The following is a 16,886-nucleotide window of genomic DNA, read 5'->3' on the forward strand; positions in this document are numbered from 1 at the left end:
ACTGACACTATCATATTATACTGACAGTATAATGTTCAAAAGGTAGTTTAAATATTCTCTAAAATGCCTAGGTCGATCTCTGAACTAGTTTCCATTTCAGTTTACAAATTTTGTCTTTCTAAATCCTGTGGTAGTAAAATTACAGTGAGTGCTTTGCTGTAACTGGCTGGAAGAGCCTTGAAAGCTGATTGTTAGAATATCCTCTCAACTTTTCACCATCAGTGATGTCACACAAGCGGTTTGAAATCTGCATGGGGTGATATATTTATACCATAGAAAATGAAGAATGATGCAAACTGCCTTATTTTTATGCTAACCACTTTTCTGGCACACTATGGTAAATTAAAGTTCATAAAAATTAAAATAATGAAAGCTAATTTTCAATTAAAACAAAGAAATTTGGAAACTGCTAGGTATAAAAATACTTTATTTGATGAAGATAATAAAATATGAACAACTTAGCAGAGTTTAGCTACACAAATAAGGATTTCCCGTTGTGTCTGAGAATTGATCATTAAGTAAAAATAATCAGTTACAAATGTTTTCAGGTAAACAACATGGTCTGTAAGGCCAAATTATCATGTCAAATGTAAGTATATTTTGCTTTAAATAAAGTTTTTATAATTTATTTTTTAAAATTAATATTCACAAGTCACATTTCCACCCTAAGTATAGGAGGAGATAAGAAACAAATCCCAGAGGACTATACACCTAAGCTTGTACATTCACTAGGTGGCAATTTCAAACAGTTTACTTTGCAGCCTCTGAAATGTGAGTTTAAAATAAAACATTGGCAGATAAACTGAGATCCAATAGAAAGGTATTTTAACACAAGACACAAAACAGTTGGAACATAACACTTATTTATGCCAAGAGTAGTTATTGTGCTTCCTTTACTTGTCTGCAAGAAGCAAACATATCATGGTAAAGAGGAATCTATTTTACAAATAAGACACTATCAATAAATGCTCAGAATGGACATTAAAATTTGGAAAAAATATATTAACAAAATATTCCATAGAGCTGAGCTCAATGTGGACTGAGATATATATTTGGTTTTATTCTTTAGCAATTAATTACTTTTTCAAATATTATAGTAACTATGTGACAATAGTCAGACATCAACAGCCCCTAGCTAGGGATAGAATCCTGAAAATACCCTCTGAATGGTACTGACTTTATGTAATTTCATAATTTTGCCTTTTCTATACTATCTCATTGCATTTAAAATGTCATAATAAGCCAGTAAAAAACTCATTTTATTTAAATGGAGTGACCCCACAAAGGGCATCTGCAGTTAGTTAACATTTATTTAAAAAATAAGCATTTTGCTAATTGTTGCCAGAAGTTAAATTAATTGAACTTATTATATTGAAGTTGTCTTTAAGAATTAACTTCAAGGTAAAATTTCACAAAAAACACTGTGCATTTGGAATTTTGTTTATTAATTCATTTAATTCATTAACCTTATAATAAGCTCATGACTATTTCTAGCTCAAACAGAAATAATATTAATAAATATTGTACTGCAGGCTCTGACAAATCACAAAGGAAAAATAAACCTTACCTAACTGCAGTTATTGGTTTAAGTAATTATTTAAAATATTTTAATAAAGTAAGTTTAGTTATGACCTAAGATTACATAAAATAGAAACATTTGATAATTGTCTACTCAAAAGAGGAACAAAGTCCAGCAATAAAAACTAGAGCTGGACCACCCCCAGTGCCAAGGAGCAGAGCTGCCCCCAGCACAGAGGACGTGAACCTGCCAGGCCGCCAAACCATCAGCCCCAGCACTGAGGAGGTGAGCCACGTGGGTGCCAACATCACACCCCCTACCCCGCGTTGAAATGAGAAGACACATAAACAAGTCTCAAAACCAGACTTCCAGATCACCTAAAGCAATCCCAAAGGGAAACGAGATGTAACAATCTGTTACTCAACCACCTGGACTCCCTGAACTTGCAACAAAAGAGAATCTGGAAAAAATGAAATCAGAAATAATTTCTCAGATAACAGCAGAGATTCTTCCCACAGTGCAAGACGTGATTGATAAATCTAGAGAAGACATAGATTAAAAAAATAGAGGAGTTGAGGAACATGATGGAATCTCAACATAGGAAGCAAATGGAATCCATAAAGCAGATACAAACAGATTTCCAGGAGATTAAAAACTCCACTGAAAGTTTACACAGGAGAATGAGCCAATGTGCGGACAGAATTTCAGATATAGAAGATAAGATTGCAATTAGTGACCAGGAAAAGAAAAACTTCTTTAAAATAGTAAGGGACCATGAGAAATCAATCCAGTAGCTGCTAGATGATGTAAAGAAGAATAACATAAGACTGATCGGAGTCAATGAAGAAACAGGAGAGAGTGCAGATGACATAAAAAATCTATTCACAGAAGTGATGGCAGAAAACTTCCCAAGGAGGGGAAAAGAACTTGACAGACAGGTAAGTGAGGCATATAGGACTCCAGCTAGCCTTGATCAAAAAAGAAAATCTACACATAGGCATATAATAGTTAAGATTCCAGAAACACAACAGAAGAACACAGTTCTACAAGGAGTTAGAGAAAAGAAACAAATCACATCGAAAGGAAACTCCATCAGAATCACAGCAGACTTCTCAAAGCAAACCCTCAAGGCAAGAAGAACTTGGAGTGACATATTCCAAACCCCAAAGGAAAACAGTCTCCAACCCAGATTGATGTACCCTGCAAAACTAACCTTCAAAATCGATGGAGAAATAAGATACTTTCATGACAAAGAGAACCTTAGGAACTTCATGAATAACAAACCACCATTCCAAAAAATTTTAGACAATATCCTAGGAAAGGACAATGAGGATCACAACCTCAGGAAGCCCACCCAAATGAATTCATTGGACACGACAAGGAATGAAATGCAAAGAGGGAGAATCCAACAAAAAGAAAACATCATGACAATGATAAGTCAATATGTATGTATCAGTTATAACCATCAATGTTAATGGTCTCAATTCACCAATCAGAAGAAATAGACTGGCAGAATGGGTCAAGAAGCAAGATCCAACAATATGTTGCATACAAGAAATACAATTGAAAAAGAAGCTCATAGACTAAAAGTTAAAGGGTGGAAAACAATACTACATGTGACAGGAACCCGAAAAAAAACAGGAGTAGCTATCCTCTTTGCAGATCAAGTGGATTTCAAACCAAAATCTGAAACACTTCTTGTCTCAAAAATTTCAGATAAGGGATAGTCAACTTGTATGTAGAAATCTATTGTGCACATGTGTTTTCATTTCTCTTAAGTAAAAACTTAAGAACAGAACTGTTGGTTCTTAACAGTAATATAAGAAATTTCTATATTGTTTTCCAAAATGGTTTTATCACTTTGCATTCACATTAACAGTAACAGAAAGTTCTAACTGGTTCACATCTAAGCTGACATTTGTTCTTTTAAAACTTTTAACTTAATCTCCCTAATGAGTGTATAATACGACCTTGTTATTGTACTGATTAGAATTTTTCTGATTCTAGTTTGTACACATTTCCTTCTGCTGCACTGGCTATTTATCATCTTTTTGTGTCTACTTTTTAATTGAATTGTCTATTAATGAGCTGTAAGAGTTCTTTGTATATTCTGGTCATAGGTTATATGTATTATAAATATGTTCTATTTAAGGGCTACTTTTCTTTTTCTTTTTTTGTTTTCTTTTTTTTTTTTTCTTGGTAACAGGGATCAAACTCCGGACTTTCCACTTGGGAGGCAGGCAGTGGCACCACTGAGCTAAACCTCTGGCCTTTACTTCATTTTCTTAATTATATTATGTCTTTTAAAGTTCTAAATTTTGATGGACTCTCACAATTTTTTTCTTTTCTACATCATGTTTTTTGTATCCTAGGAAAATCTTGCCTACCTTAGATTCATGAATATTTTCCCTTATAATTTCTTCTCAAAGTTTTATAGTTTTAGTCTTTCATATTTAGGTTCATAGAGCCTTTCAATTTATTTTTATGTATGGAAATAAAGGGTTGAGTTTAATTTTTTACATATGGATGCTGGGTATTCTAGTGCCATTTGTTGAAAACACTATCTTTTCCTGTCCTCTTGAGTTGAGTTTATGTTCTATAAATTGCTAATGTTAAATAATCTTTCAAAAATCAGTGGGCCATATATGTGTGGTTCTATTTCTAGATTCTCTGTTTTATTCCATTGATCTATATGTCTTTCTTTATGCCAACATTGCCTTCACTACTGTAGCTTTGGAGGAAGTTGTTTTTTTTTTTTTTTTGAGGAAGCCTTACAATTAGGTAATAAATGTCTTCCAACATTGTTTTTTTTTTTTTCTTTTTACTTTTCTAGGTCTTTTTACTCCTACATAACTTTCAAATTTCAATATGCAATTCTTCATTTATAGGAAGTATACATAGACCTGAATTTTTATATATATCTTGTGTTTTCTAATCCTGCTAAATTCAAATACAAGTTCTAGGGTCTCCTAGAGATTTCTTAGTATTTTCTTTGTAGATGATCATTTCATCTATATATAAAGATTTTACTTCTACCTTCCCAATCCTATGCTATTTGTTTCTTTTTATTGCCAGACTATTTTGGTTTGGTCCCATGTTTCAAAGTTTAATGCACAGATGAAGAGTAGACATATGCACCCTTGTTCTCCAGCTTAGGGAGAAAGCATTGTATCATTTCCATTCATATAAGGTGTTTTTACTGGAAATATTGAGTACATGCCTTTGATTTGTTGAGAAGGTTCTGTTCTACTTCTAGACTCCAGATAGCTTTTACCATGAACAGCTGTAGAATTTAGTCCAATACATTTTTTGCAACTACTGACAGGATCATATGGCTTTTTCCTTTCCTCTGTTAAAATGATGACTTACGGGGGTGGATCTTCCAATGCTGAACCACCACTGCCATCCCCATAATAAAACCACTTTCTACATCCTGCCAGGTCTGACTTCTAATAATTTATTTTGTTAAGCAAATTTTTATCTATGTTCATACTTTTTTCTTCCACTATCTTTATCCAGTTTTAGTATTAGCACAATGTTGATTTCCTAAAATGATGGGAGAATTGTTCCTTTTTTCTGCTTTAAATGTTTGATACAATTCATCAGTTAAAATGTGTATGAGTCTGTTGTTTCATATAGGTAGGTTTTCAAGATAGCAATATATTTTCCTTAATAGGTGCTATTCAAATTTTATATTTCCTCCAGAGTCAGTTTCATTAATTTGTCTTCCAAGCTACTTCATGGAAGTTGTCAAATTTATTTCAAAAATTTTTTGTAATATGCTTTCTATATCCTTTTAAATTCTGTAAAACCTGTGGTTATGTCCTCTAAATCTTGATATTGTAATTAAAATGTATAACTGATATTGTGTAATAGGAAGAAAAGGTCTAAAGGAGTAGGGGAAGTGGGAGGGGGAGGGGAAAGGAAAGAAGGGAAAAGAAAAAAATATGAGAAAAGGAGAAAAATGGAAAGAAAGTCTTTGTAAATGGGGAAGGGTGGAGGGGGTAAAGGGAGTGGAGGAGAAGGGGAAAAAATAAGGACCAAGATACATCATGTAAAGGTATAAGATTCCAATGATGAATGAAACTGTACTGTATACCTAAAACATACCAATAAACTTGATGGAAAAAAGAACCAGAGCTGCTCTTACCATGATGCGATCACACTGCACTTTCACTCAGCAGCACATCATTGATGGACTAATTCTTCCTGTTCCTCATTATTTTATAAGCTCTGTGAAGTTCCCAGAGTGAATCAAACTGGAGGTCAAAGCACAGCTCTCTAAAAGACCAGGCCTGTTCATGACTCCTGATGCACAGTCACCCTCATTTCACAGCATCTGGCTACAGATAGGGGATTTCCATGGAGTCTTTGAAGTCCAATAATACTCTAGAATCCCCTAGAACTTAGGAAAATGCTATACTTATGTAGAAGCAGAAAGGTGTAACATCTTTCCTCACCCATCATAATGGACAAGATCAAAATCTGATAACTAAACACAAGTTAACAAGAAAAAAAGACCACATTTATGTAATCAATGTTTTATGTTACATGAGAAACTTCAGAAATAAAGACCCAAAAACCTGTGAAAAACTGTACATGTCTGTGCTTGGGTTTGATGTAGAATTGACAGCCTCATGGAAATGTAATTGGACAGAAGTGTGTGACCTGGTGTAACAGAAGGAGGAGGACCAGCAAGGCTTCTCTGTTCAGATTCTGCTGAAGCTGTCTGTGTTCCGCTCCTTGGGCCTGGACCTGGAGGAAGTAAGACCTCTGCTGCAAGAGGATTTTCAAAGGGGAAAGGAGACAGTCAAACAGCAACTTTTCAAAATTTTATGGCTTGCATTGGGAAAGAAGAATTTTACTTCGTATGACCCTCTTTGAAGAAGAAATATTATGGGTTCTATAACTTTGAAACCCATTAGGACCTGGACACACCTGACATAAACTCCTTAACTAACAAAAGTTTAATATCTTTTTGTCAGAAAAAATGTCTCAGTAAGATTAAAGTATGGACACGCAAAGAAGAAGCCCACTAATTAGGTCAGTGACTTGGATGTCACAAACTCAGTGGTCCCCATGGACAACATGGTAACAACTCCCCAAAAGAATGGAGCAGCCACTAACCAGGCACGAGGCCCATCTACAATTTCCCTTTGCTGTAATAGGATCAGCAGACACTGGTTCCCTCTCCCTCCTTACAAATTCCCCTATGCCAACTGATGGTGAGGCAGATCTGGTTTTACAGCTCCTGATTATTTATTGCACGGATGTGTAATAAAGCACTTTCTTTTGGAAAAACTGGTGCCATAATATTGGGTTCTGTGTGCATTAGCAGTGAAGCAAGGCTCAGTATTAATTTTGAGAAAGAGAGCTGATGCGTAACCAAATCACCATAATGAAATTATTATATTTTTATCTTCTGCCAAGAGACTTGAGCAATTCTCACTCCTTATTTAAAGTTTAAAAGGCAAACAGTGTGTTCTTTTATTTGAATCCAAGGTAAACCTAAATAAACCCTGTAGTTTCACTTGCTCCTAGTTACTTGCTTTCATCCCTGATTTTAGCTGAACAATGAAGATGTGGGTCTCTATCAGCTCTGTTGCAAGTAACATCTCTGCATGGTCACCTGGGTAATTAGCGCTTAAGTTCTCCTTCATGGATTTGGAACTAGCTTTGTCCAGCTCAAGACCTCTTGTTTTCAGAGGACAAGAACTCTTCCTATCGAACATGGTGATGCCACCATTTCCAGACCATGCATCCTGGGAAGAGCTATGAAATTCGATGATGTGTCCATATACTGGTCTTTTGGTACATATTTTCTCATTTCCACACATGCTTACACCATCTGGACTCTTTAACCAATAAGTACTCTGAACCCTATCTTAGGAAGACTAGCTTAATGTTCCCCTGTCTTCCCATGGTTGGAGACTTTCCACAAATAAACTCTTTCTCTGTTGCAAAACTCATCCTAGTCATTGGCATACTCTGTGGTGGCCAAAATGAATGAGGTTTGGTGCAGTGTCAGGCAGATAGGAAAACACAGAGTAGTCAGGAAGACCTTACTTTTGAGAGTTCCTGTTCTCCTTCAGTACCCAGCATGCTGACGGATGGCACTGCAGGATATGGGGTTCTAAGTCCTGATACTTTACACTTACAGCTTGATTATCTAGAAAACATATACAAGTATGAGCCAACTGTTAGCCTACCCTAATCCTGTGCTGCATAGGTAAGGTAGCTGAGTTTCTACTCCATCCTAACCTTGCTTATCTTTGGCACAGGATGCCTGTAGACCAGAGGTCACTCTTTAGGCAGCCCAGCCCAAACCAGCTGGATCCAAGAAGGCTGCCAAAGTGACACCAGCCAAACTTGAACTTTATTAGAATCCCATCTGCATGCTAAGTACACCCCTGATAGTGCAAAGATAGTGGACAATTGCCAATATGATGGCCAGAGAAAATGTTAAAAGAATGAAAATCGGTGCTACCCCAGATCCCAGAAAATCTCCACCCATTCTCAGAAAAGAAATGAATATAACTCTCTTTTGTTAGCTTATTCCTCCTCCTCATTTCTTTTATCCTATATCTATAACTTCCAGACTTTCACGGGTCAAAAAATTCAGTTGCAGCCAGGAATAGTACCACACTCTTGTAATTCCAGCACTCTGGGTGGCCAAAGCAGGAAGAGCCTCAGTTCACATCCAACCTGGGCAATTTAGAGACCTAGCAAGACCAGATCTCAAAATTTTAAAAAATTTAAAAGGCTGGAGGTATACCTCTATATGAAAGTCCTGAGCTAATATTCTGTTTCTACTGGGTAGTAAAAGAGAAGGAGGTGGAGGAGGAAGAGAAGATGGAGAAGAATCGGGGGTGGGAGGTAGTGAAGGAAAAAGAGAGAAAGGAGAGAGGGAGGAAGAGGAAGATAATACGCAAGAAACAGAAAGAAAAATAGAAGCTGGATTGCAGCCAGGCATGGTGGCACATGCCTGTAATTCCAGGACTCTAGAAGGCTGAGGCAGGAAAGATCAATAGTTTAAATCCAGCTTCAGCAACTTACCAACTTAACAAGATGCTTGCTAAAAATTTAAAATACCAAGAAAGGCTGGTGATTTAGTTCAGTGTGAAGATCCTGAGTTTAATATCTAATGACTCAAAAAGGAAAACTTGAATTGCAAGTCTGTCTCCCACTTTTATTCTTGGCTAATTATAAACATCCCCTAGGCTGTTCAATCAGTGCTTGATCCTGTGAATGGTTTCACAGTTCTGAGAGAGAAAAAGGGGAAATTTAGTAACAGTAAAAGGGAGAGATGTTCAGGGTGAGTTCCAGTTGTGATGTTTCCATGTCTCAGGCCACATGTCTCAGAAGTTATGTAGGACAGCACTGATTATTTCCAACTTGGAAAACTCACTCAAATTTCTCTGATGTCCAGAGTTTTTCCTGAGGCTTCCTTATGCAGGCATGATTGAGTCAGGCATTGTTCACATGAATGAACTCAATTTCCATTTCTTCCCATACCCAAAAGTTGAGTCACTTGTCCCAAAGCCCCAATTTATTACTCACAAGATTGATCTTTCTGGTTGGAGCCCCCTGAGTAACTTTGTTAGCAGAAACTATTAGATGTGATGAAAGGAGAACCATGAATAAGAAAGATGCTTCAATCCCTCAGGGAATTCCAAGTTATATAGGCGCTTCCTAGAAATCAGACAAAGGCCAGACCACTCATCAGATAAAGTTAATTATTCAGTGTACATACAGTAAGAATCATATGTGTCATTTAACTATTTTATCTGAAGCAATTATATGTAACATACTAGTATCTAAACATAAAAATGTCAAAAGCTAAGTTGGAAAGAAGGAAGGAATTTGTTTTAGTTTTAAATGAAATGTTATTTATTAATACTATTCTCCAGTTAACATCTGTTTTTCCCATCATTTTGTATATATATATATATTTTTTTTTCTTTTTAGGTAATAAAAATATAAAATCTGATGCCTTATTAAACATTGTCTATTAAAGGTGCCTTGTTTCTTACTATTTTTATTCCTCATTATTTGCCAATTTAATTACTTTTCTTCATTCAAAGTACCTGTTAGCAAACACAAACTTACGAGTTACAAGTTTCCCACCACAGTACCATATAAGCAAGCGGAGTTCACTATTGATAATATTCTATTAATTCTTATGGCCAGTGTAAGGTGCATTATCCCTGCTGTGACATAGATCCATGTCTGTCTTCTTCAGGAAAATCATCATTCTTACATTCATGCTTGTACCTACTCTGAAAGTCAGAGTTTGAATTCATGAGATAGCTTATGATAACTAAGAGTATAGTTTTTATTATTCTTACCTGGTGGGTGTTAATTATAATTGAAAGGATGCAAATTTCAGCCTGATGTATAACAAAGACCCCATGGAGCACAGAACATTGGTTCAGATGCTGGAAGTGAAAAAGATAGTTCCTATGAAAAATTGCAGCTTAAAAATTTAAAGTCACTAATGCTTCCTGGAAGCTCTGCCTCTTTTCTTCGGCTCCTGTTAGGTTGTTAGGCAGTGGGACATGCATGAGAAACTGAAGTCATGTGACAGAAACAAAAAGAAGAATGAAAGCTAGACAAGTCATATTCCCTGGGTTCATATAATAACTTAAAATGTAAATACTGTTAAATGTAAATATTATTATAAAATTACTACAGTAGGTGTTGTGAGAAACAGTTTTATATATTTTATATTATTTCCTAGTAATGCACAGTGGTTTCCCTTTAGAATCTGATTATGTAGTCATGAAAAATGATGGCATATGCAAGAAGTGAGAGGACAATGCTGTAGCTAACCAGAGTCACATTAAGAGCACCTCAAATCTTTTGAGCCCTCATTAACACCCCCGTTTGATGCATCTATTTTCCTAGTCTCCTTTGAAAATTCTGTAAAAGTATTACAGCAGGGGCCTCCACTCACTGACACAACTCCTCTACACCTCACCTACAACCTGAGGCTAGTTACATAGAATCTGTTCAACCATGTGGAGTGACTATCCAAGATACAAAATGCAGAGCCAAGAGCTGCCTTGGACCAGTAATGCATTTCCCAGGAAGGGACTGAAGTCCTACATTGGAAAGGGTGTTCACCAGAGAGTGGGCCAGACAACAGGCTCGAACTCTGGAATGGAAAACCTACAGAAGCAGGCCAGGTTGATTAATCAGAAGCACATCCAGCCAATAGCAAAACCAGAAATAGGACAAGCTAAAGTGTGAACCAAATGAAAGGTGTCAGCAAGGGAAAAAACATTGAGACTCAGAGAACTAAAGAGAAAGGGGAGAGAGAGAGAGACCACAGAGTATCCCTGAGACCCTGGAGGTCTTCACAGGATGAATCCCCCCACCACCACCATTATTTTTTCAGACAGCTGCTGGTTCGTATGTAGAAAAAAGAAGAGAATGAGAATTTTAAAATTTTAAAATAAACAATCTTTTAAAACAAAAGAATAAATTATTTTTATCATAGTAAGTTTTTTTTTCATAGTAAGTTTAATGAAAGGAACTACACAAACTTTTCTTCCTCTTCACATTATTCCTCATTTTCTTCTTATTTTTCCTCAGCATGCAATGCCTCTTGCAGAGCCAGTATTTTCACTATATAACTGAGATGTAACATTAACTGAATATTTTATAAATCCATTATATATGTTAAAATACTGTAGCTCAAACATGAAGTACTTAAAGCATTTAAAAAATATCTAAAGTGAGTCACTTAATGAATGGTAGAGTGATTTTAGACTTGGGCATCAGTAATGCAGACAATTAATAAGACTGATTTTGAGCAGCAGTGAAAATTTACAGCTAGAGGATTCCAAATCTCAGTCCCAGCACCAGCCACTGTGATGAAAGGGACTTGAGCTCTCTGAATCGTAGGAAATTCCTAAATTGCCTAAATTGTTACATCTATGAAGCTCCTAGGTTCACTCTCATCACCCAGAAAGACCCCAGGAAATGGAAGTGTAAGCAGGAAAAGATTATGGCTAGAGTATAAACTGAGAAAACTCAACAATGTTAACCTGCAAATCTCAGGATATTGATGCAATACAGTCTACATTTTTCAAAATATTTGTTGACTAAAATCTAATTTTTAAAAATATTTCAGTAATTGCATTGAAGTCCTAGTCCTACTGATATTTTGCAACAGTAACTTTGAAGACACAAAATCAAAACAAACAAAAAAGCAATAAATGTCCTCACTCAGGAGGCGTTCTGTGAGGACTTGATGGTTGCAGTGAGATAAAAGAGATGTGAAGAAATAAAGTTCCTAAAATCTCATTTCATAGCATTTTTATTTTTTGAAAAGTTGTCAGCTTTATTAAAATTCTCTAAAGTTTCAATGAAAAACCTTGTGAAATAAGGTGATATGTATCATTACCTTCTCTTCAAAGGAAAAACATTATCTCAATGTTTACTAATAATGATATTCTCATTATTTCCAGTACCACTGGGCTATTGCAAGCTGATAGACAAGAGACTACCGAGCTAATAAAATCTAGAACATTTCAAGGTAAAATACACTCAGTTTTAATAAATTAGCATGTTTAGTTTTAAATAAGATAGAAAATATTACATAATCTTTTTACACTGTACAACTGAGTAGTTTTCTTTCACATATTTTGAATAGTTCATCTTCTTGATATAATGATATATTCACTACATTTTTACACCCAAATGAATCACCACTGATCAACAGCATACTGAAGAACTAGAACTCATGATAGAATAAGAAAGCCATTTTATTTCGATCTTTAAGTGTTCATCTAAATATACTCTCCAGAAATCATTTGTCCCTTGCACCAAGATAAAAATTAGGACAAGTTCCATTTCCTCCTGTTCCTTACAGGTAATAAAGATTTTCTAGGTAGTAAAATATATACCTATTGATGATAATGATTAAACTTCCTTCAAAGTCACTGTTCTCTCCCACAGCCTGTGGAAGTCATTAGAGAGAAGTATGGCTGAAGAGTTGTTCTTTCTTTTTGGAGTATTCTTGTTTTTCTTATTAATTTCATTGGTACATTTTAGGTATACAATATAATGACATTCATCATTGGAAATTTGCACCTTTACATAGTCTCTCTTGGTTCTTATTTTTTCCCCATTCCCCTGCCCTCCCTTCAACCCCTCCATCCCTCCCTATTTACAAACACTTTATTTCCATTTTTTCATTTTCTCATATTAATTCCATTCCCTTCTTTCTTTTCCCCTACCCCTCCCACTTCCCCTTCCCCTTTGCCCCTTTTCTTCCTATTTCACATTATCTATTATTCCTTTTGATCCTTATTTACACTTTCAGTTTCTCACACCAGAGAAACTATTCCGTATTCTTGATGAACTAGCATAAAGCTCTTTGAAACTGGCAGACATTAATGATGGATTGAATTTTTCAGAGCTCAGGATCTCTGTCACATGTATTCACTAGGTAGAAGGGAAGGCCATCTCATCTAGCTGGTCACCATGTTATGTTCTGTAATAAGCAAGCTCAAACTCTCAGTGGTTTAACATACCCACACAGACACACACACACATGCATGTGTGTGCACACACACAGACACACACACACACGCACATGCACATTTTACCTGACTGAGAATCCAAGAATCCAATGTGGATGTAAGGGACTCTGCTCCATATACTAAGATCAGCGTCCCAGGCTTTTCTATGAGGACACTACCTGAAACAGAAAACATCAGCAGACTCATGTTCATGACATATGGTCATTCATATCCACCAGACAATATTATGCTAAGTAGAATAACCCAGGCAGAGAACAAAAATTATCTCACATTCTTACTCAAATGTGGAATTCAAAAACAATAATAAAATAAGATTTATACAAACAGAAATTAGAAAGGTGTTTACCATGGATGGGAGAAATCAAGTAAAAAATGTGAAAATATGTATGATGAATAAATCTTGAGATTCAGAGCATAACATGAGAACTTTTTTAATAATATTACACTATATACTCAAAATTTGCAAAGAGAGTAGCATTTAGGTACATTTGCCACAAAAATAAAACAAAAGAAAGTCACTATATTAGATGAATAGATTAATTTCCTGAAACTCTCTCTCTCTCTCTCTCTCTCTCTCACACACACACACACACACACACACCTGTATATTCATAACCATCATATCATATTGTGTATTATATGACAAAGTATAAATAAATATATTTTTAAAAATTCCCAATCATTTGGAAAAGTGTAGTCTTTGTTTGCTTGTTTCCAAGTAGAAAGTAAACACATATTATCAGGCTCCTGATTTATTCATCCTAACCCTGTGACAATCAACAAATTCGGACAGTAGTTGGATGGGCCAAGTGGGCAGGATGTGAGATGCTGTCATCCAGCTCTCTTGCAAGAAAACTATCTTCAGAACCTTCATGTGAATTCATTGCCCCCGCCATGTTTGTGAGAACAGAATGACAGGTCCTAATGTAGAAACCCTATCTTAGCTCCACTATCATCTGAGCATGTTGATCTTTCCTCAGTGTGGGTTAGAAATCATGGAATCCACTCTATGAAAATTAAAAACCAGACTATCTGCCCCTCCTTCCTTCTCCCTGTCCTCCATCTCCCTCTCTCCCTTTACCTCATACATGCTCTTAAGTCCTGGATTCCTTTGCTCTTATGTAAGGAACCAGGGCAGACCCATAGCTCTCTCTTCTTACCTCAGACTCTCCCAGAATATCTGGGAGCAAATCTGCTTTTTCTTTCCCCTATGCTGGAAGCCCTGACTGGTGGTGCTGGTTATATCATGCGGTGCTTATTATCACAGCAGTAGCCAAACCTAAGGTTAAAATGTGGCCTTATAGCATTTTCTATATCCTCATAGAATGTATTAAGTTTTATAAGTAATCTCTCATTTGGGATACAGATCACAGGCTTAGAATAACATACTTTTATAATATTTTGAGTTGTTCAATAGAAAAGATTTGTATTCCTAAATATAGGGTTTGCCAACATAACTCAGAACAACAGGTTTGCAACTAATTAGAGAAATTTCACTATCTAATCTGTCCAAGTGTTAAAGTACTTGCTGTTAAGGTTAACATTGTTTCTGCTATTAAAAATTTCATATGCTATCAGGGAAAATTTATTGGAAACAATGAATAATGACATTTAATTGTACTATGGTAAAAGTGAATAGTGCAGATTGGAGAAAATATTAGATTTGCATTAGGGAAGCAATCATATTAACTGGATTAAAACATTGGCAAGTATTTCCCTTCATTAACAGGCTCACATTGGTCCTTTTACCATTACTACCAAAAACAGTTTGTCACAACATTTAATGGCATCTGGTCATGATTATGCTTATCTCAGTAGAGCAAGTGCCAATGGCATACTCCTACTAGAGGAAAATTTACGTTTCTAATCAGTCATTATATTGCCTTGCAGGAGGCTAAACCACATTAATGCTTAACCTTTCCTAAGATACTATATTAAGCTATTATTACCTGAGAAATATTCAGATTATATTGCTTTTATCCTTTAGAATGGAAAAAAATGTATATGAACATCAGACAAGTAATAAATAAGTTTCTACAACTAACACCTACTTATTCCAGCTTTGTAAGAAAATTCACAGGCTGAATTGCAACCATTAAGCATACTTGCTTTAGGATCAATGCAAAAATGCTTAATGAAATTTTTAATTAGATTAAGAAGTTTAGATTCAAAGTCTATAATAGTTGTGCCTTCCTCTGTGAGCATAAAGTTTCCAAGAAAAGAATTGTTTGGTTTTTCAAATTAAAAATTTAATTTCTTTACTTCCTATAGGAAATTTAAATTTTTAAATTTTTTGTCAGTATGTTTGAATTTTGAAATTTTAAACTTCATCCCATTCATGAAACTAATTCTATGACCAAAAATTGATCAAAAAAAGTTTTTCCTTATCTTTTTCATGTCCATAAGTTATGAAGTCCAAGTCCTGACCTGACTGTTTGGAGCCACATGCTCTAGAGTTTGTAACCTGGTTTCTCAGACTGGCTGCTGCTGAGTGTGTAGCTCAGCACCCTGGACTGGTTGTTGTAGAATGTGGACCTGATTTTCCTCACCAGAGGAGATCTGATTGCTGTCTGTACATTCAGGCTCCTTGGGGCTCTCTTGTTTTCCGTGATTTTTCTTTTCTCTAATTGTCTAATAGCTCTAACAGTTTCACTTTCATGCCCAAAACAGTGGAGAGAACCTTTGGCAAATAGGCAATGATCAATTGACTCCAATAAGGAATAGAAGCAAGAGACACGGGGCGGGATTTGGCTCTAATTCCCATGAGATGAGACAGCCTATGCAGAGATCTTCTCCCAGAGCTTGCTCTCTGGGTTGATGCTAAGCCTGGTGCTCCTCCATTACAGGAGCCTGCAGGAGAGCCGGCCATGCCTTAAGATGCTCCAGCAGCTCTCCAGCTGCCTGTAACATATATCTTAAAATATGAAAAGATTGTAAAGTAAAGATTGAAACTGTGTTGGAGAGCATGATCTGTAGTTGGGATGCTCATAGCTCAGGGCATCCAGAGTTGACTAAAAGTATTGCTTCCTTAAGCTACCTTAGTGAAAAAGAACCAGTACTTTTCTAGTGCTATTAACCAAAGTGATAGCTTATTGGATATTCTTTAGGGCCCAGAGAATTCCGTGACAGGCAGTTTAATTCATCTTGCATATCCTTAATTCGATTCACTGAAGATTCAGAGGGAGAAGGGTTATTAAAGAATGCAAGCTCCATGCACATCAAACATGAATATTAACCTGAAGGAAGGACCACTGTTGTTGGAATCTCAGGAACTTGGGAAGAACCTGGAGTAAAGCAATAATTTGACTATAATCTCTATTCTTCAGGGCTACCTGAGAAACAGAAAATGTATAAAGTATGAGCAGAGCATGATGAATACCAAATAAAAAAATTATTACAATAAAAGGCTTGTTGCCATGAAGCCCCCTCAAAACATTTCCCCTTACCCAGAATACACTTATCCCACCATTCTTGCCACTTTCTGAAGCAGTTCTGAAAGTCTTTTTTTGCAAGGATTTAATTGCACTATTGTGGATTCCTTGATATCCTGAATTAATTCAAAACATTTACCTTTTATAGTCATTTTTTCTTTGGGGAAAAAACCAGAAGTCTCATGGTGCCAGATTCAGTGAGTAAGGTGGTTGAGGGTGCACCATAACCTCTTAAAAGTCTGCCTTCCTTTAGGGTGGTACTTGGAGCACCTTCACCGCATTTCTGATCGAACCTGGTAGCCATTTGCAAAAGAGGACTTCCAACACTGCTTGGGAAAATGGAAAGAATGAGGGAGTAAGTATGTTCAGAGTAGGGGGAAGAAT

General features: G+C 36.0%; 1 long non-coding RNA gene across 2 annotated transcripts in view; it reads right to left on the bottom strand.

The window, feature by feature from the left end:
* Window positions 1–466: 466 nt before the first annotated feature.
* Window positions 467–16,886, bottom strand: part of LOC147830197 (uncharacterized) — a 65,870-nt gene continuing 49,450 nt past the window's right edge. For both annotated transcript variants that reach the window (XR_015440683.1, XR_015440679.1), the window contains 3 exons: window positions 13,138–13,229; window positions 9,868–9,957; window positions 467–9,211 (listed from right to left, as the gene is read on the bottom strand). This is a non-coding gene — a long non-coding RNA (uncharacterized LOC147830197). The remainder of the gene's footprint in view (window positions 9,212–9,867; window positions 9,958–13,137; window positions 13,230–16,886) is intronic.

This window comes from Heterocephalus glaber, unplaced genomic scaffold (genome assembly GCF_053883595.1).
Source record: "Heterocephalus glaber isolate CG9 unplaced genomic scaffold, H.glaber_assembly_v1.0 deba00000281, whole genome shotgun sequence".
Lineage (NCBI taxonomy): Eukaryota > Metazoa > Chordata > Mammalia > Rodentia > Bathyergidae > Heterocephalus > Heterocephalus glaber.